The 21,804-nt window shown below is 47.7% G+C and overlaps 2 long non-coding RNA genes across 2 annotated transcripts; one reads left to right on the top strand and one right to left on the bottom strand.

Annotated features, from left to right (window-relative positions):
* Nucleotides 1-5,619: 5,619 nt before the first annotated feature.
* LOC128589946 (uncharacterized) lies at nucleotides 5,620-17,736 on the top strand. Its single transcript, XR_008381161.1, has 6 exons — nucleotides 5,620-6,133; nucleotides 8,225-8,394; nucleotides 8,995-9,156; nucleotides 9,915-9,990; nucleotides 10,195-10,455; nucleotides 15,813-17,736. It is a non-coding gene; the product is annotated as an uncharacterized LOC128589946 (long non-coding RNA).
* Nucleotides 8,318-19,264, bottom strand: LOC128589948 (uncharacterized). Its single transcript, XR_008381162.1, has 3 exons — nucleotides 18,842-19,264; nucleotides 18,026-18,127; nucleotides 8,318-8,436 (listed from the first exon to the last, which is right to left on the bottom strand). It is a non-coding gene; the product is annotated as an uncharacterized LOC128589948 (long non-coding RNA).
* Nucleotides 19,265-21,804: the final 2,540 nt, after the last annotated feature.

Below are 21,804 nucleotides of genomic sequence, written 5' to 3'. Positions count from 1 at the left end.
TCTCCATTTGATATTACATTGTGAATGATGGTGAGCTTGGTGTAGAAACCAGAGAAATCCCCGCAGAGCTTACCCACTGTCTAAGAGGTAAGGGAGGTCAGATTGGCAAGAAAAGAAACTCAGAGCCAAACTGTTGACACCAGTGGCCGGACTCCCCCAAAACTCCACCCTGCTCAGAGCACAAAGTGGCCGGTGGGGCACAGAGGTTGGCAGGGGCCACGCCTGTGGGCAACCCGGGAGCAAGGCCTCAGCGTCTGCTGTCCGGGTGCACAACAGGGGTGGCACTCTGCATAGGACATGGATATGTCCTTAGGCAGCTGCTCATATTTTTTTATAACCCCCTTTCCAAATTTACACATAGGAACACCACATCATGTAGATTTTATCAAGGTATGAAGTACTTTATAAATGTGTGAGCAATGAAAACAACTATTGAAAGGTCTTTCTGTGTGTCTGTGTGAACTTTAATCATCTGGGACAGAGGGGAGACTTGGCCTTTTCAACCTTTTAAAGTGAATGTTTGAAGGGTGTATTTTTCTTTCAACGTAGAGCACATTTCCTGTTTTTCTAAATCCTCACTTTACAGATAAAATTAATAGAGGAGGCTAGTACATATTCCTTTGAAGACTAAGTGGATATCAACCTCTTGTTGCAATCAAGTGACAAACAGACTTTGCAAATGTTTATCTCAGCAAACGAGCGGCGATAACCACGGATTGGGCTTGCATCAGCCCGTCAGCATCAGGAGCCCCAGGCTCCTGGAAATGCTCCCTTGTCCTGTCACCCGGCTCTCCTGGTCGCCCTCCCCTCATCGGCTGTTCTTTCCTGGTCTCCACGCTCCGTCTCACCTCCGTGGTTCCCTCCGATGTTCCCTAGATCCAGAGTTGGATTCTCCGCGGGACTCCCCTGCCTTCTCGGTTTCACCTTCATCCTTGCCTAGTGCCAGGACTTTAAGAAGCAGCCATCTGACAACGGCGTTCACATTTCTCATCTCCACCTCCCCACAGGCCCAGCCCCACGTGTCTCACTGCTCACGCGGCATCGCGGGAATGCCCAGGTGCCATGGACTTCTGATTCCCACCCCAGGAGCCCAGCCCTGCCCTGTACTGGCTCATGTCTCCTTTCTCACTCCCATGTCTGGTTCATATTGGGCTGTGCCTCCAAAGCAAACCCCAGCTCCTCTCCTTCTATGTCCGTTACTGGATCTGAGACATGATGCACTCACCCCTGGGCTGCTGACCGGGCTTCCCCTGGCCTCCTGCATCTGTGACTGCCTCCCATAGCGCTAAAGAAGGGTTGCCATGTTTTAGCAATTTTAACAACATTGGAATTAGATCAGGACAGTCCTGGGCTTCAACCCTCCCAACAGATCTGCAGAGCACAGACAAAATCCTAACTCCTTGGCTTACTGAGCACTGGCCCAGCCTGGCTCCAGCTTCCCCCTGAGCTCCTTCCACTCTGCTCTGCGGCCACACCATCAGTTCTCTCTGGTCCTCCACGGCCCTTCCGCTGTGGCTCTCTCTCTCCCTTCCCAGGACTTTTGTGTTAGCACTGCTCTCTGCCTGGAACACTCTCCACTGCATCTTTAGCTGGCTGGCCCTGGTTCTTTGGCATTCTGCTAACTGCCCATTAGTTAGCTAGACTGTCACCTCCACCACAAGCACCCTATGATGTCACCTCATTGTACTTCTCTTTATAGCTTGTTCATTACATGTCTTTTTTTTTTTTTGAGACGGAGTCTCACTTTGCCACCCTTGGTGGCATTGTAGCTTACAGCAACCGCAAACTCTTGGGCTCAAGCCATTCTCTTGCCTCAGCTTCCCAAGTAACTGGGACTAGAGGTATCTGCCACAATGCCTAGCTGTTTTTAGAGATGGGGTCTCACTCTTGTTCAGGCTGGTCTCGAACTTGTGAGCTCAGGCAATTCACCTGCCTCGGCCTCCCAGAGTTCTGGGATTACAGGTGTGAGCCACTGCGCCAACTTATTGCAAATGATGCTTGTTCAGATGGAGCAGGGGGCCTCTCTAGAACCCAACGTCAATGCTCAAAAAGTAACGGCAGAATAAAAGAATGGTTTGGTGACGGTGAATGTTAGAATAAAAGAATGGTTTGGTGACTGCTTAGAGAAAGGTTCCTACGGTGTTGCATTCATCAGCCTTTGCCCTCTTCCTCATCAAGAGATGTCTCCACAAGTGAGATTAAAGAAGAAAAGCGGTACAGCCATTGCTTACTCAGACAGATAAGATGGGCGAGGCTGATGGCTTTGTGGTCAGTTGCAGCCCAGCATGTCAGCTGCAGCCTCTGATGCCTCATGGAGCTCTCACCAGAGGGGTAAACAAAGATCTATGCTGGTTTAGAAACATCTTAATTATAACATTTCTACTTTTTAAAGTACCAGGGCCTGTGTTACTGGGTGATTCACCTCTGCCATCCTTGGGTCTGTTCCTACACGCTGTAAGAGACTTTTCTCCACTGTTACTACATGCTGGCTTCCTTGGCCATCGTGCTTTATGGTAATAGAGAAAATGTGCACGTTTGTTAAATTCTGACAGAGGGGAATAGAACCTTTCAAAGCCGTTCTTGAACCCATACCTTTTTACTTATCCACACTGTAAATAAAATAATAATTTGTTTTTATGTAATATAAAAAATTAAGCGACATAGCCCCCAACCCCAGCCCATTAATTTGATCCGGGATTCTAGCTTGTATTTTAAAATCATTTGTGTTTGTCTCATTGGCTTGTTTTACATTTTGTTTTTTAAAACAATAATGCAATCTATATCACAGACTTTTTTACTGGTCTATTACATTTTGTAATCAAAGCACAACAATTAAACATGTTTTCTTGTGCTAACACACGTCGTCAGTGTTTTAACTATGTATGTGCTCACCTCTCATTATCTCTGTGTCATCTTTAATAATTCATTCTGGAAGGTTATCCACGGGTTTGTTATTTGAGCCCTTGCCCCCTCCAGACTATTTCGCCAACAGAGAGCAGTTTGGTTGCATGAATAATTTTTTAATCCATTGCAAAATCAAATTATATGGCAACCTTATAGTTATTCTTGTAAAGACAGGGCTTTGGGACTCTTTATGTTTTGTTTTTAAGTCTGATCTTAAATTAAATCCTTCCGAGGATAAGTGGGCAGACATAAAACACAGTGGCCATTTGTATCCTTGTTAGCAGTTTGGCATTCTGTCCAAATCATTTATCGCATTAGCCACACAATATTGTTGTGACATTTCGGCAGCCTTCCATTTGAGAGGGGTCCAATGTACAGTACTAATTAATCCATAGATGACCACTTCCCATCTGTCTCTTTTGCTGGCACTGTTTCTCTGAGCCAGAAGACCCTGCCAAAGGCTTAGGTTGCATCATTCTCTGTCTACTTTTATTCATGGACTATCTGACCTGGGGCTTCGGGTGTGCCCGTGGGTGCCACGACAAACTGGGATAGCCCTCTATGGTTCAATGTTCCCTGCAGGGGCCCGCCCCAAGTTTCTCTCTCCAAACTGTTGATATCCATACGCAGTGCCAGAGAGACTGTGTGGGAGTTCATTCCTGGACTTGGCACTGGATCTGAGCGTACAACAGGAAGCTGGTAATTTAGATGGAGTTCACACCCAGGGATTGCTCCGGCCAGTATCTGGGAGTTTGAGGTACACATCCCTTCCGGGATAAGGTCCTCTCCCATCAGACTGTCATGAGCTGGCTCCCTTCCTACGATTTCCTGGAATGTGCCCCACCTTAGAGAACAGAAGCTTTTAGAGTTATTCTCTTTTTTTATATGATGCTATCTTCCCTGCCTTTCCTTCTTAATGGGAAAATACTAGGCATGGAATCCATCTACCTTCCTCATTCCACCCTCCTAAAATGCAGTGACAGTGGAAAAATCAGCTTTTTTGGGGGGGGGGGCAGGTTATCACAATGCACCTGAGCCCACGGGGGACTCCAGGAGTCTCCTCCTACAGGAAGGGCCTGGCCCATTCTGTCCGCCCTGAGGAAGAATCACGTATTTTCCCAGCTTACAGATATTTCTTCTTGGCTTTGTTTGTGCCCATACATCCGTTCAGAATCAAGATAGGTTCAGCATTAAGTGGCCAGGTGCAGGATAATTGAGGTCCCAGACCTGGGCTTTCCCAGCCCCAGGGTGCCAGCAGCGCTGGAGAAATTCCTGCACGCACATTTCCTGGGCCCTGCACCGCAAACACCTGAATTCAGCAGGTTTTTGTCAGGCCCAGAGATCTGTTCGACATCCCTTCCGGGATGTCTGATGCTCAGTCACACTGAGGGACCCTCCGAGAATTTCAGCAGCTTAGACATGGAAGGGCCTCAGAGATGAGTTCACTCAAGGCTCTGAGGGAAAACAGAAGCCCAGGACGACACAGCTAGTCAGTGGCTTTGCTAAACTACATGGAAAATAGTTCAACACTAGTTTAAGAAAACAGGGATGTTTCTATTACATTGTATGAAAATTTGCATCAATGTGGCTGAAATTCTCTAATAACTGCACCCCAAGAGACAGATCCTTTCACACCATGGAAATGAAGCTCATCAGAGGATGACTTTCTGGGGACTCCAAGACTGCCCCTGGTCTCTAAGAGGGAGGTATGGCATTTACATCAGTTACTTTGGCTCGGCGCCTATAGCTCAAGCGGCTAAGGTGCCAGCCACATACACCAGAGCGGCGGGTTCAAATCCAGCCCGGACCTGCCAAACAACGACTACTACAACCAAAAATTATCTGAGCATTGTGGTGGGTGCCTTTAGTCCCAGCTACTCAGGAGGCTGAGGCACGAGGATTGCTTGAGCCCAGGAATTGGAGGTTGCTGTGAGCTGTGACACCACAGCACTCTACCCAGAGCGACAGTTCGAGGTTCTGTCTCAAAAATAAATAAATAAACAAATTACTTTACTGTCCTGATAAATTACAACATAATTATTTGCATTTGCATTTTGGTCTCAGCTTCAATTTGGAAGACCACTTTAGGGATGGGAAGCCCCCTTTAGGGATGGGAAGCCCGCAGTGAAATATATCTGAAAAATACAACCCAAAGGCTTAGAAAAAAATTACTAGCTAAACTAATAATCCTAGCCAAAGCTTCAGCACACATTAAACACTTGTTGAAATTTTTTTTGGCTCGTTGGAAAGTCTTTTATTTATTTATTTATTTTGCAGTTTTTGGCCGGGGCTGGGTTTGAACCTGTCACCTCTGGTATATGGGGCCAGCAACCTACTCCTTTGAGCCACAGGCACCGCCTTAGAAAGTCTTTTAAATAAGAAGGGAAAGTGGAACCTCTTTTTTATTTTACCTGGTGATTGAATCATATATGTTTACTGTACTTGGTGCATTTTGATGTTTGAGAAAATAATTTTAAACATTATTTGTGTCCTTATGCTGCTTATATTTAATTTTTAACTCTTTTTGAAGTCAGCACGAGCGACAAACAAAAACATGTAAGAGTTGAACTCACTGTGAAGATGGTCTTAATCGGAAAGTAGAAAGTTAATATTTAAACACACCTGGAGATGTGTGAGTTAAATTCTTATATTTGCCAGTCAGCTTTGGTTGACAGAATTGAGACAGTCAGTTTTCAGGAGCAAGGTTCCCGGGGCTCTGGCCGGCGTGGTCACATTCCTTTCTCAAGCAGGGGCTTCAGGAAAGAATGTGAACTACGCTGGAGGAATGCGTTCACCTCTTGGCCCTGGGCCTCTGGGTCAGAAAGAGACATCCCTGGCCATGGAACTCTGAAAGCAGGAGATAAACATGATGGATGTCAGAGAACTTGGAAGGGAGTGAGAGCCAGGTTCCAGCGAGGCCGAGGTCTCAGGGTGAGCAGGGGGCCGGCCCTGTGGGGAGGGGGAGGGCACCCCACCTCTGCTCCCCATGCGTCTGCTTGGATTTTCACAGCAGTGGACATGATGCTTACAAAGGGAAGTGCCTGCCGGAGGAGGCCAAGCTGTTGACTTTGCAGGTGGCTGGCCAGGAACCCCAGTGGTTGGTGGTCAAGCTGACTTTCCCACTAAAAGATGAAATATACCTAGAGGAGTCTGAACCCTAAAAACAACTGAAATCTTAGAAGATCTGTTTGCCCCAAGTGTTTCCTCTGGGGACAAATCCAAGGCCCAGGTAACTTGGGGCCGGGAGGTTACTGCTGAGGCAGGGTGGGGTGGGCAGCACTCCCCACGGCCTGACTTGGGCTGTTGGTAAAGGAGCGGCAGGTGGAGCGCTGCGGCTTCTGATGGCCACTTCTCTGGGCCAAGGGCGGAGGGGTCTTTGAGGACTCCATTGAAACCTACTGCTTCACACTGTCTCCCATGACTCTTTATGCTGTGGCTTTAGAGTCTTCCCCTAAAATTCCCAAGTGCTTCCTGCATTCCAGAGCACTGGACACTGGGCCGGCCCCACACATGTCCTCCTGCCTCTAACATTTGAACCTCTGCCTGGAGCCCATGGAGCCACCCCAGCCCCCATGAGGAATCTGACCCTGCTTAAAAGGGGGCTCCACCACCTTTCGGGGACCAGGGGTCCCAGATACCCAGGCCCCACTGCCCCTGCCTCTTCTCTCTCTCTGCTGTCTGTGGCCCATCCACCCAAGTAATTCCACATGTACTTATTTATTTAAAAATTATTTTGTAATATTCACTAAATGCTCTAATGGGGATCAATTAGCATTGGGAGGCATCATTAGGAATTCCTGGATTGAAATATGTTTGATAAGTTCTCATCTGTTACAGTACTGTTTTTATTAAAGCACAGATGGTTGTGCTTTAATAAAATTTTACCCCCTTTTTAAAATTTCAGATTAACATAAGGGTACAAACAATTAGATTACATTGTTTGTGCTTGTTAGGTAAAGTCCAAGTTGTAGTTGAGCCTTTCACTCAGGAGGTATGAGACGGTTGTCTTAGGTGGGTGGGTGCCTCTTCAAGTCAGTGGTTCAGTCCTTGAGCCCCGACTCTAGGTTTGTTTGTTTGTTTGTTTTGAGACAGAGCCTCAAGCTGTCACCCTGGGTAGAGTGCTGTGGCATCACAGCTCACAGCAACCTCCAACTCCTGGGCTCAAGCGATTCTCCTGCCTCTGCCTCCCAAGTAGCTGGGACTACAGGCGTCTGTCACAACGCCCGGCTATTTTTTGGTTGCAGCCATCATTGTTGTTTGGCAGACCCGGGCTGGATTCGAACCCGCCAGCTCAGGTGTATGTGGCTGGTGCCTTAGCCGCTTGAGCCACAGGCCCTAGGTTTTAATCACCTTCTTGCACTTTGGCACTACAGGACATCCTGGGCTTTTACAGGCCTGGGTCAGCCATTTCTCCTAGCAGCTCTCTTTCCCTTTGTTAACAGACCGACTTCTGAATTTTGCCAATCCAGGAAACATAAAATAGCATCTCGCTTGGGTTGTAGTATGTATTTCTCTGACTCTTAATAATACAGTACGTGTTGTCGTGTTTGTTAGTTACGTGATGCCTGCTCGTGTGTATATGTAAATATGTGTGTCACATTTATGCATCTCCACACACACCCATCTGCACAGGGATGTGTGGCTGGGTGCGCATTTCCAGCCATGGGCTGCTGGGCAGCGGGAGAGCACGTTCTGAGACACGTGTTCTCAGTGATTTCATCACGGCGGGGACACCATTCACCCTTGTGAATATACTCCCACAACACAGCACAGCTCCTCCGCACCCAGGCCGTGTGCTCTAGCTATGGTCCCCAGGCTGCACACCCATGCAGCTGTGGCTGTGCTGAATACTGCAGGCAGTTCTAACACAATGGGAAATACTTGGACTTCGAAACATCAAAACAGCACAGTCAGAAAGCTGTATAAAAGATAAAAATGGTGTGCGTATATAGGGCACTTCCCATAACTGGAGCTTCCAGGGCTGGAAGTGGCCCTGGGTGAGTGAGTGGGTGGCGAGCGAAGGCCTCCGAAGTCACTGTGCCCAGCTGTGGACTTTGTAAACACCGGACACTTAGGCTGCACTAAATTTATTTAAAAATTTCTTTCTTTAATAATAAATTAACCATTGCTTACTGTAACTTTTTTCCCTTATAAACTTGTGTTTTTCTTTAAACTTTTTGACTCTTCCGTAATAACACTTAGAACCAAGCACAATGTACAGCTATACAAAAATAGTTTTGTTATATCTTTATTCTATCCCCTTTATGCTAGTTTTAAAATGTGTTTACTTTAACTTGTAAAAATTTTGTTGAAAATTAAGACACAAACGCGTCCCTCAGCCCAGGCCTGCCCAGGCTTGGGAGTGTCTTCGTATCTCACCCCACTGGAAGGTCTTCAGGGGCACTAACAGACACGGAGCTGTTACCTCCTCGAGTAACAGTGCCTTCTTCTGGAAGACTTCCTGAAGGATCTGCCTGTGCTGTTCCACGGGTAACTTTTCTTTTTCAATAAGTAGAATATCTCCTGTAAACTCTAAAATAACAATAAAAGTATGGTATAATATACCCATAAATCAGTAACAAAGTTGCTTATCATCATTATTAAGAATCATGAAGTGTGTACAATTCTACCTGTTAGGTTTTTATGTAATTGGCAGTGTGGTGGGTCTGTTTACACCAGCATCAGCACAACTCGTGAGCGGCTTGTGTGACCAAGTTAGCGTGGCCAGGACTCACTAGGTGACAGGAAGTTTTTTGCTCTATGATAATCTTACGGGACCACCGTCATACATGTGGCCCATCCTTGATTGAAATATAACTACACAGGGTGGCACCTGTGGCTCAAGGAGTAGGGTGCCGGTCCCATATACCGGAGGTGGCAGGTTCAAACCTAGCCCCGGCCAAAAACCACAAAAAAAAAAAAAAAGAAATATAACTACACAGCACTTGACTGCATCACTAATGGATTTATAGGGCTTCGTTATTTATTCTGCACAATAATCATTTGTTAGGTGTGTGTTTTACAAACACCTTCCACCTTCACTTAATGGTGCCTCTTGTGGGATAAAACTTTTTACTTTCACATCCACAGATTGAAAACATGATTGTTAAATAAAACACATATAGAGGAGAACAAAAACAACCCCACAAGACCAAAATGTACAGCTCAGTGAGCCGTCGCGGAGGAATGCTCTTGCCCCCCTATTCACCTTAGGAGAAAGGTGGCAACCAGGGCCCCACTCGGTCGCCCATGGTAAGCGCTCCTCTGACTTCTAAGGCAGTGCCCTTCCCTGTCCTTATGGTGTTTCTCTAAACTTGTATCTCTGAATGCTAGAGTTTAGTTCTTCTTGTTTGGGGAGACTTTCATACCAAAAATCATCTTCCACAATGATTTTTTTTTCACTTAACTACTTTGGAAGTTGATAGAATGACTCTAAAATTTATATGGGTACAGAAGGCGTAATAATAACTTAGACAGTTTTGAGGAAGAACAGAGTTGCAGGGCCTACTGTTTCTGGGTAGAAAAACTTATTATAAAGCTTCTGCAGGGAGCACAGTGCTCACGGTCTTCCACTTCCCATTGCGTGACTGATGGAAATTCCTACGGTCTCCAACCGTGGCTATCGTGAATAATGCCGGTGCAGATGTGCCTGTGTCCCTCTCTCCTAACACACGTGCAAGCCTTTTCTCCAGGTGTGTGCCCTGAAGTGAAGTCATGGTTGGCAGTTGTAGGTGGAGTGACCGTGATTTCCCTTTGATCCAGATAAGCCACGTTCATGTTCTGGATCATGTCCCAGCTTAGTCCCATGTATATTGTCTTCTGTGAATATCCATTGTCCTGGAATAGTTTATTGTCCAGATTACGGTCTTTCCACGGCTCTGTGTTACCTCCTTGGCTGTAAATTGTTGACATATGCTGTTTCTCTTACTGTCTTCACCCCAAAGCTCCAATTTCATCTTCCAGGTTGAATCACCCCCACCTTACGGGAATGTTTATTCTCTGCCTTCCAGATGCTGCTCCGTGAATGGCTTGCCCCCTGCCCGCTTCCCGGTGGCACAGGAAGGTGACTCTGGTGTTGGCTGGATGGTAAGGTCCTTGAGTGGCTCTTTATTCATCCTCCCCTGTGCCCCCACTTGGCCCCTGTGCAGGTTGCTGGGGCGGTGGGTTAGCAATCCTCATTTATCAAGCACCGGGCACTGCATACCCACATGTGATTCTGCCTTTGCACGGGGTATGTGAAATAGGTGCCTTTGCTATCCTACCCTATGAAAGAGGAAACTGGTGCTTTAGGGGAAGCATCCTGACCAGTGGCTGAGAAGAGGTCAAGCTAGGACTGAAAGCTGCTCTGGCTCCAGGATTGCTGGGATGAAGGCTGCACGCTCCATTCGCCAAGCTGCCCCTGGCCGAGCTGTGCCCGACGCTCAGAGCTCAGCTGGCAGGTGCTCCCATTCCTGCATGCTGGCACGCACGTCGCTTGGGTGGACCAGTGCTAGGGTCATTCGGGCCCCCTGAGCTGGTGGGAAGCTGCACACATTTCTCCTCTTGTTGGAGGTAAGCTCAGAGCAGTTGCTTTTCTGGGCTCTGTACCGACACAGCGAGGCTTCTGTTTCCTGCCTGTGCAGCCCCACTTCATTTCCGACTATGCTCAAACTTCCTTCTTTTGTGTAGGGATTCCCCTATTTCCTCCTGCCAAGCTCTTAATTTTTCTTTGCTCCATTGCTACTCAAACATTTGGCCTGAATATCATCAGAAGTTCCCTGCCCCTGGTGGAGCTAAGGCCTGGAGCCTCAGGGAGCTCTCCCTGTGGGACAAAGGCCCTGATGAAGGCAGGCCAGTAGTGACGTTGCCATCCTGACAACGTTGCCGGGAATCTACCGTAGTGATCGCAGAGATGACTGCTAGCTATTTTAGCAGAAATCACCTCAAGCCAGCCAGTTAATTAGGAAGATTGATAGGCATTCAGAGAATGAGTTTAATTTGAATCTCTTACACAGGGAAGTTTTCAGAAGATTCATTTGTTAATTGATTATCTGGAGACCAGAAGCTCCCTTTCCCACAGAAACTTAGGTCCACAGAAGCTTGTCTAATTTAACCTCTAATGACAGGCCATTTTAATGAAAAACCTAGTAAAACAACACTGTGCCATCACTAGTAATTATGCAATTTAAAAAATATACCCCAGTGAAATCAAATACAAAACTCAGTCGTATAGGGCAATGAAAAGGCAAGTGGACTTTGATGGAGATGTTAGGTGGGATGTCTTGGCCTTTTTAGGAGCTTTATAGGAATGGAACATAATACCTAATTTTATTTAAAAAGTGAGGCTTTACTCTTTCTTGAGCAGCTGGCCTGATAACACCTCTTTACCTTACCCGCCGTGGTGAGGACCGGTGTCTGTCACTCTTAACCTGTCTTTTAATAGAAGCAGCTGTAAAAAGGCCACAACAGGCACCCACCATTTGTGTCACTTCACTCTGCCCTTCCCCAGCTCTGAGAGAAGGGCTGTCATTCTCATTGCGGAGTTGTGGAAACTGAGGGTCAGAAAGGGTTAGGTAACCTGCTAGCAAACTAGAGAAATTACATCTAAATTATGCCCAATACCCACAGTGATGTGCAAAGAGGGGGAGGCAGAGAACTGTGGGTGTCCCAGTGGGAGGGGATAGAAGAACGGTCTCCGGGACTTCCCAGACCAGAGTGGTGGCTCTGTGGTGGCTGCTGCTTCTTGGATGTCCGTCGGTTGGCTGGTGCTCCTCATGTGTTACTCCATCTAATCCTCACAGTAGCCCCCCAATTATGGCTTCTGTTATCACTCTCATTCTGTCTATCAGAAAACTGAGGCACAGAGGGGCTAAGCTGTGTGCAAAGGCACATGGAGAGCGTGCAGGACCAGCTGGGCTGGCACTCCCAGGCCAGCTGCTCACCTGTCCCTCACACCGCACTGGCCCTGTGACACTTCACATAGTGAGAGGCACGGAGTGACAAGCAGTGCCACAGACATAGGGGCAACCGACAGTGGCCAGAAGCAGGGTGACTTCAGTTGGGAAGGCTGCTTCAGGGTGATTACGCACCAGGATGAGAAGGAGGACCCTGTCTGATGGCCTGGGAGTGGGACACCTGAGACCAGGTCACTGGGCTAGAAGCAAGCTAGCTGCCCTCCTGAAATGCTGCCTCCTCGCTAGCTCAGGCTGTCCCATGTGTGGCCCACCTCTCCCACTCTGGAGCCCATGCTGAAGGGCATGATGGTGTGACTGAAACTGGGGACTTGCCAGGATCTTGGGCGACATCCCCCACAAAGGGGATGGAAAATACAGAGATAGGCTTACCCAGAAGAGATGGAGAGGCCCTTGGGGTTGTGAGGAGCCAGTGAGTATGAGTGTCTGAGAGACGGAGAAGCTGGGCAATGGAGAGACAGAGAGACGGAGAAGCCGGGCAGTGGGGAGACAGAGAGGCGGAGAAGCCGGGCAGTGGGGAGACAGAGAGACGGAGAAGCCGGGCAGTGGGGAGACAGAGAGACGGAGAAGCCGGGCAGTGGGGAGACAGAGAGACGGAGAAGCCGGGCAGTGGGGAGACAGAGAGACGGGGAAGCCGGGCAGTGGGGAGACAGAGAGACGGAGAAGCCGGGCAGTGGGGAGACAGAGAGACGGAGAAGCCGGGCAGTGGGGAGACAGAGAGACGGAGAAGCCGGGCAGTGGGGAGACAGAGAGATGGAGAAGCCGGGCAGTGGGGAGACAGAGAGACGGAGAAGCTGGGCCATGGGGGAGACAGAGAGGCAGAGCGGACAGGGCCCCACTGTGCAGTTAGTTCCTGTTTCCCTGGAGAGTGAGGTTACAAAGTAAAAGGATGGTACTCTGAGCAACGTATTGAGAAGGTCCCAGAGCAGGGGGCGAGCTGCCACCTGCCTCTGTGGCCCCCATTCTCTGGCCTGTGCCTCTGGGTCCCTTCCCCACCCTCCACTCCCAGAGTTTATCTCAAGAATGGGAGCGATGAGCCTGCGGATGAGGCTCTCTGTCCCTGGGAGAGAACCTATCTGCATCAGTGACCCTGGGGGAACTCCGGATTAATTCCCTGCCTTTCTTCCTTTGTCACTCTTTTAAAAGATCATCTTTGACCATGTGCCACATTGGTAATGTGGAAAAACATCTATCATACCCCAGTTTCCCATGAAATGTTTGCACATTCAATTAGATGTTTCTCCCACAAGTGGAAGCTAAATTGTGAGTTCTGTGCGTATTTCTAATTAGAGCAGAGAGCAATGAATGTTAACGGCAAAATGAGAAAATGGTTAACTACGGCAGGAAAAGGAGGCCGCTCTCAATGTAGCCTCCACATGTTGTTTTGATTTTAACGGTATCAGTGCTCAATTCCATTATTATGAAATCAGCCACTGAGGTGTTTTTTGGAACATGAACACATCCCCCCCAAACGTTTGCTTTCTGGTTGTCATTGTTTTACAAGCAAATGTGCCATCATCTTGTTCCAAACAGACACTGGAAAACAAGAAGATGAGGTGGGAAGTGCCAAGTCAGAGTTCCCAAGATTCTAAGAATCCCATGGGTGGCCGAATCCCCCACCTTCTCCTTGACTCATAGCACTGTGGTTGTCATCACATTTAAACACTGGTGTTTTTCACTCAGCAATCACATTGCCCACAGTGATGTTAAATTCTAAGAATGTTGAGAGCCTGTGGACATGGATCAGACCCTGCTAGATATGTGTAGCTTCCACTGGGAAGACATTTTTAAGAAACTTATTCTAAGAAATCATATTCAATTTCTTATACCCAGCTTCTCTTAACTCTATCTCCAGAAACAATGGCCAGATTTCACAGTGCTTTCTGAGATGTTAGGCTCTAGGCAGGCATGAGCTCATTTAAAACTCACAAAGTTAAATGGTCTTATTTTTAGTACCATCCCTTCCCTGATTTTCTAGATGGGGAGATGGGGAGATAGGGCCAACTCGAGCCTACACAGCTGTGAAGCTACAGTGAGAAGACCTGGGGTGTGAACTGGGCAGCTGACTTCAGAGCTTGGGTCCCTAACTTCTGTCCTTTCCGGAAGGAGTGAAGATGCCTCTAAGGGAGAGAGGCGGAGACAGAGCAGGGGCGGGGCTGGCTCCCGCCTTCTCTTTGGCAGAGTTGCCACCAGGGAAACAGAGACTCTGATAGACGTTTCTGTGCAGCAGCAAGATAAGCCTCCCTCCCTGGCAGACATGCAGTTCCTCCAGGGCCATGTACACACGCCGTGGTGCTTATCCAGACCCAAGATGGAGCTTGAGAGAGCCTGCTCACCTCGTAGCCAGTGGACCATGCTCGGGGCAGAGAGAAGAGGAAGGGGCTTGTTCTAGGAATTTTCACTGGGCTGATTTGTGTTTGTTTGGGTCAATAAGAAATCAAGGACAGTAATCACCTCATCATCCTCAGAGAAGCATGGGGACCTTATGGTGGAGCCCTGGGGAGGGGACGTCCTCAATTGTCTGGGTGCCCAAAGAGCCGACCCGGGAAGGCTTGAGACGAGGGCTGTGAGCAGGCTCGGAATCAGACCTCTGGGTCCCCGACCTGCCCCTCTCCTCATGGGCTCCATATCCTCAGGATGCTGTTGGCTCTTCTGAGCCTCAGTTTTTTCACCTGTAAAATGGAGACACTTGGCTTCTCCGGGCTGTGCTGTCTGGACCTGACTCACAGTGGAGTCCATACAATTCAGGAAGTCACCTGTTTCTGTACAAGGAGCTACACAGGAAGGAAAATGCGTCACAGACACTCACTGTCATTTTTATCAGTTTGCACTTGACTTCCCTAAGTGTGTTTGCGTGTTTAGGAGTGGCTGGTGCTGTGGAGCTATGAAGGAACGCCACTTTGGTTATTGAGAACGCTGTACAGTTGATCCTTACCGGACTTTTTCATTTATCAAAGATTATTTGGTGTGACCTTGAGCAGGTTACAGTTTCTGGTTCTTCGTCTATAAAACTAGGATAGGAAAAGTAGGTGAAATTGTGGCCTGACTCACCTACCTGATGTTTATTACTTTAATTCTCACTGCCGTGGTCTATAGTAGGTTTAGGGAGACACCTCAGGGAGTGTTGTGTTTTAACCTGGAGATGGAGGCCAGGGCAGTTGCCTCTGTAGGGGGGCATAGGTGCCCGACAGCCACAGGAGACCCACAGGGGTGACGGCCACTCGGGGGGACCAGCCTTGCCCTCCGACAGGTGCCTCGCACCACCTGGGGATGCTAGGACCAGAGTGTCTGTACCATTTTTGTGTCGGGAAAATGCCAAGCATGTGCATTCATTTTTCCATCTTTGCTCTGAATCAAGGAATGTGGTTCTCCCAAGTTAATGTTCATCAGAATCTCTTGGGTAATTTTTTAGGGGCACAGGTGTTGGGGCCCAGGACTGGCCAGGTCGCCGGCTCCGGATTATCTAACTGTCCAGTTGTGGACCGCTGTGCTACCTTGCTCAGGAACAACTCCCCTTAGGTGCTGGGGGGTAAGTTTTCTTAGCAGGAAAGAGAGAGAGAAAAAAAATAGTCTTTGAGGGAGAGAAACAATCTTAGCAGGAGAGTGAATCTTAGCAGTCTTCACAGAAGGGCGCAGAGTAAGTGCCCTCTAGGCAGGAGCAAAAGAGTCAGAGTGAGCGACTCTGACTCTGCGAGAGAATGAGAACCCAGACTAACCTCCCCTGTGGCTATTCGTAGAGGTGATCCCGCAGCCATTTACACCACAGGTACGGAGACTGCCAAGCACGGAAGTTCATGCTCACGTGCTCTTGCGTTGAGAGCCGAATCCCTTCCCCCTGCCCTTATCACTGAGGTGTCACCGAGATGCTACATCACAGGTGTTTCTTATAGTTACAAAGCGTTCACAGCTCAACTATTGCTGCTCCTTCCCCTTAATCATCCGGTCTCCTACATACAGGTCCTTAAGCCTCATGGCAGTGTTTCCAATTCACCTGGTCTGCTGTGGCCGCCAGAAACTGCCTTTAACCAGCACACCAGGAAGTCTGAGACGACCCAGAACACTTGGGCCTTGGGGACTGAAACTGCAGCGGCTTCCTCGTCCCAGCCAGATGGAAACAGAGCCGAGGAGGAATTGCATTGGCCTGACCAGTTCCTGGCACCAGCTCTGCGCACTGTCTCACTTAATCTCCACAACAAACACAGGCAAGTACTGTCCTGACCGTCCCAGGACGGGTAAGGTCAGAAGACCAGGCCTCCCTGGGTTATAACCCCTCTTCCCCAACTGTGGGCTTGAGGTTTGGAGCCCGGCGGTGTGCACTGGACCAGCCCTGAGCTGGCTGCACCCAGGCCCGTCTCAGGCTCACTTGTCTTAACAGCGGCCATGGCTTTCAGACCCACCTCCTTCCCCCAGTGTCCCCTAGTGTCCCAGGGCTCCTCTGACGAGGGTGCCTGTCATGCTCCCAGGGTGAGTCAGCCCACGTGTTTAACCAAGCTTCAAGGATTTGTGACCAAGCTCTCCAAACAGGTGACCGTTGGACTCACCCCAGGTTGTTGCAGCACCCATGCAATTTAGGGGGACGGGGCCACGCTGCACCGGAAATGGTGGCAGACGTGGCCTGTTGTGCTGAGCTGCTGAGCTGGTGCTGGTGCCTTTGCCAGTGAACTGAGGCAGAGGAAATTACACCTGGGACTGCTTATGGACTTGATGGCATGGAGCGGATTTCCAGTTTCTATTCATGGGGAAGGCATCCACTAATCCTGCTCAAGGTTGAGACTTCAGAGGCCAAAGATGGGTTTTCCCAGTCCTTTTGATGTTGAGGCTGAGGTGGGATTAGCTATGGGGCCTCCCGGCCTAGTGGTCTGTGAGTGGGCACCTCAGCCAGGTGCCCAGCTGGGAATCTGGGTTGAAGTCACCCTGCATCCCGCCAGTGTAAGAGGATGAGGTGGGGGCACAGCTCTAGGAAGACAACCCTTAGGAAACAAGATGGGGCAGGTTTGGCCACAGGTTCCAAAAAGGAGCAGAAAAAACACAGCACAAAAATCCAGAAATGAGTGGAGAACCAGCGTGCCTTGTATTTGTTGGGAATGATAAGATTTACAATTTTGTGCCTCTCTTCCTTAAACCATTAAAGTCTTGAGATATTTGATACTTTGCAGTATAAACCCCATTAGCTAGACCCGCCTTTCTCACTGATATATGGCACCAAAGCCTTTGTCATTTATTTATCAAAGAATTAAGTTCATTCCAACTTAGCTGGGAGATACCCAAGTCCTATAAAATCTAGATTCCGTGGGAATACTGAAAAATCCTCTTTGAGCTTTTAGGATGTCGAGGGTGGATGTGTATACTTACTAGCAAGATTTGGGGAGGACCTATGCTATCTCCCTGCTGGGCTCCCCCTCAATGAACACATGAATTCACCTGACATCTCCTGCAGCCGACCTTGACAGAGAGATGGGGAACACAGGGTCTCGGCCCCCTGGGCACAGTCAATCTTATGATGGTCAAGATTCTGCAGATCCTTGGAGATGGCCAAGCACCCACTGTTCCTTTGTCACCCTGCCTTCACTGGGACGAGCTTCATCTGATTCAGGGACAGCCAGACCGTGGGACTGCCGGACAGTAGGGCTCACTTTCCATCCAGGATACTGAGAGCTCTTCCGGTGATGCTCCGTGTAGGCTGCTCTTGGGCTAGGGGTCAGCCAGTGGGGGTTATCTGGAGAGTTCTAGGGAAGTTCTCAACTTACTATAAACTACCTACTGTCCTTCACGCTGCTGTGCCACTTAAATCCCATCATAGAATCGTCACTATTTTGAGTAAGCTCTGCTCTCCCCATCATTTTTTCAAAAACAAGTGCTGAGGAGAAAACCGCAGGGCGGATTTGGGCACCTGCACCTTGAACATTTACCTATTTGTGTATTTTCCCTCTTTTCTACCCTCCCAGGAACAGGAGGGCTAATAGACAAGGGTGACAGAGGGTTAGTTGATTACACTACACATCTAGGAATAAAAATATGTTTCTGTTGCTTAGAGAATTACAATGAAGAAAACCAAAGACTGGAAGTTAGTGTCCTCACCAGCTCCAGCCTAGGGCATGACCTGTCCCTGGCCATCAGAGAGTGGGGTGTGACTTTCCTATTGGTGGTGAAGCAAATTATCCCAAACTTACCCAGTTGAGAGCACTTCCCTGGAGAGTTTCGCTGCATGGTGAGCTGTGCTCCCTGGCAGAGTGGACTAGCAGCCAGTGGCACTGGCTCTTGCTGGTGGCATTCTGAGTACAGGGAAAGTATGTTAACAGTGCCCAGTAATATTAGTTATATGTATGTGCATGTGTTTAAAGATAAATATTTCAGAGATAAAGAACATTTTAGCACAGCTGGATACGGTGGCTCATGCCTGTAATCCCAGCACTCTGGGAAGCCCAGGCAGGAAGATTTCTTGAGCTCAGGAGGTTGAGGCCAGCCTGAGCAAGAGTGAGACCCCATCTCTATTAAAAATAGAAAAACTAGTTGGGCATTGTGGCATGCATCTGCAGTCCCGGATACCACGGAGGCTGAAGCAGGAGAATCACCTGAGCCCAGGAAGTTTGAGGTTGCTGTGAGGTAGGCTGACACCATAGCCCTGTAGAGTTAGACTACAGGAGACAGCAGAGTGAGACTATGTCTCAAAAAAAAAAAAGAGAGAGAGAGGACATTTTGGCAAACCCATGTCGTGTGGTTTGGCATGCTGTTCTATTTCCAGTTACTTCTGAGCACCTCTTCTGATTCATTTTTTCAGCAAGGAGGTGTTTTGCTCTGCAGCCATAGTTTGGTAACATCTAGTAGCTTTCCACAGTTTACATGCAGCCAGTGTGGGGTGGAGGTTGGCCTTGAACCCCGGCTCTGTGTGTTACTCATTTCTCATTTCCCTAATCTGACGGGGTCAGAGCTGTCGGGGGTGGGGAGATGGCAGTGAGAGGTGCCTTCAGCTTGTGGCAGCCACATACCTGTCACCGGACAGATGATTCTCTGACTGGAAAGGCGAGCGCTTTGGGCAGAGTACTGGGAAGGGAGGCTGAAGGAGAAGACAGAAATGTGTGAAAAGTCAACAGGATGACACGAATAGCTCACACTGTCCAGAGGGGACCCAGACCCAACGCCAACCCTGTCAGATCTCCTGGGCCACAGCTGAGCCGCGTGAGAAGACAGCCATTGCTAATTGACTTCTGCTTCTGTGAGCTCTGGACATGTTGCATTTATTCCAAGAACAAAACTATGGCCCCATATGGGATACAAAGTCACATCTCTGTGACTCCTTGAACACTAAGCTGCCACTCCCTGCATTCACTTGTCCCCCTCAGTTCTTAAGACCACAGAATTTGAAGTGAATGTATTTATATGCAGACGATGAGGACTGCTCAGCAGTTCCGATCTTGTAGGGCCACAGAGACATGACCTTCCCACTCGGGATCTGTGAGCTGCACGCTCACCGTGACAGCAGAACAGTCGGCTCTGCTGAGCAGCACTGGAAATAAACTCCCTCCCAGGTCCCATTTGATTTTATTCGGCACCTCCAGAATTAAAAGAAAGCAAAAAAGAACTCCAGTGCCATGGTGTTGTGATGGTTAAACCTACCAGAAGGGACAGGAATGCTGTAGAATACTCGAGATTATTAATGTACAAATGTCGGTGCTCATTTTGTTAGGCAAGACGGTGAAAGTGTGAGGAAATTTCTGCATCTTCGTAAGATGCCTGATAAATACTTAGGTGTAAATATCATGAATCTGACTTTAAAATACTTCAGTAAAAAGAAAAGATTTTAAAACGGTGAAATGTCAATAATTGTTAAACTGGATTAATGAGGACTAATTGTACTATTTCCTGTACTTTTCTTCATATCTAAATAGTTCACAAGAGAAAGCAGTTGTTAGATATCTTTAAAAAAGATTCAGGGGACAGTTATTAGTCTTTTTTTTTTTTTATTTTATCTTCTCCTGATTGCAAAATTTTAGAGTTGCAGAAATTTTAGGTTGTACTGAAAAACCACACTCAGGAGGATTAAGTCATCTGTGATGTCAGCACCCAGAGACGACTGAGGGTGACCACATGATGTGCAGATGTGTTCACTTCCCTGTGGGCACATTACAAGCCCCGGAAAATCAGCCAAGGAGTAACCACGTGCATACACTTGCCAGTATTTGACTGCCTTACCTAACAAAACAGAAATTCATGAGACATTTCACAAACACTGGATATTAATATAACTTTAATGGCTGCAAAATACTTATGAGTTACATGTACTTCCATTTTTTACAAACATTTTCTTTTGGAAATGATTGGCCACTTACATTACTGCTCACTTTCTGCTATTAGACACCATGATGTGATTTACATTTTGGTGAATCTCAGAGACTTCTTCAGGCGGGCTCCCCCAAGTCAGGAGCACTGTTAAGGCCCTGGACCTTCATTGCCGAAATACCTTCCCAAGGTTCTGTTCTCCCACCCACAGGTAATAACTGACTTTTGCCGCACCCATAGTGGTGCTGGGGACCTCTCTGTGAATCCATCTGCTGACGTGACCTTGGAAAGTGTGCTCAGCAAGTTCTTTACTCTGCTCTTCTTTGATCTGAGGAAACTTTTCCATAGTTTTCTCCCTCGAATATTTCCTTTGTGCACTATTTGCCCTTGTGTGTCTGGAGTTATGATACTTTTGCTTATCTTCCAGTATTAACATCTTTCTTTTAAGCTTTCCTCTCTCATTATAACCATAGTATATACATCATGGAAGAAAATGTACAAAGTGTAAAAGTTAAAAGCCACCTGGTCGTTCCATGACGCCACTGCTCTGAGCGAACTGCTAACATGATTCTCACACAGTCCCTTGCTGGTATTTTGTTGCTTTGCTGAGCACATGTCACTTACACGCACATACGCACACTGACACGCATGTGTGTAAGCACTTGCACACCCACCTGCGTGAATGCAACAGACCACATCTACCCAAACACACACACACACACACACACACACAGGTCCAGGGATGTTGTGCATAAATTCTTCGTTTCTCTTTTATTTACTGTTTTTCCTAATCAGCTCTGTGTGGCTATCATAAAAGACGAGAGGCTGGGTAATTTAGAAAGACCAGAGACTTATTTTTTACAGTTCTGGAAGCTGGGTAGTCCCAGGTCAAGGCCTGGCTCTGCTTAGGGCTTTCTTGCTGTGTCATCCCATGGGGGAGGGTAGAAGGGCCAGCAAGGGCCAAATCCATCTCCGCAACAAGCCCATTCCCACAATAAGGACATTGTTCACCTTGTGACCTGCTCACCACTCAAAGGTCCCACTCTCAACACTGTGGCCTTGGGGATTGAGTCGCCAACACAGGAACTTGGGACCATAGCCTAACTAATTACAACCAGTTTAACATGTCACCAAATGTTCCTAGTGAATGTGCCTCTATACTTCAGCATATCATTTTATACATGCAGAAAAGTTTGATGACATTTCCTTATCATTAAACTTCTAGGTTGTTTTATGTTTTTGAAATTATAAATAAAGCTGTAATTAACATGCTTTTCTATAAGTACTTAACCCAGATGAGGAACAGTAATCTTTTTTTTTTTAAATGAGGATTCATCTTTTTTATTTTTTAATTTTTAATTTTTATTTATTTATTTATTTATTTATTGTGGTTTTTGGCCAGGGCTGGGTTTGAACCCACCACCTCTGGCATATGGGACCGGCGCCCTACTCCTTGAGCCACAGGTGCCACCCAGGAATAGTAATCTTTTATCCTTATTCATTTGTGGTAAACATTTTTCTCGGGGATTTAGTTTTTCAGTTTTGAATTTTTTTTTTTTGGCCTTCCATTCCGTTTAAAAAATCTGAAAGCAGCCAATGACTTGATGCTGCTTCGATGATGTTTCCCGTTTGGACAACTGATCCTCCTCTCAGATGTTCTCTCTGACATTTG

Source organism: Nycticebus coucang, chromosome 7 (genome assembly GCF_027406575.1).
Source record: "Nycticebus coucang isolate mNycCou1 chromosome 7, mNycCou1.pri, whole genome shotgun sequence".
Taxonomy (NCBI): domain Eukaryota; kingdom Metazoa; phylum Chordata; class Mammalia; order Primates; family Lorisidae; genus Nycticebus; species Nycticebus coucang.
The sequence above is the reverse complement of the archived record's forward strand: the minus strand, read 5'-3'. Positions and strand labels throughout refer to the sequence as shown.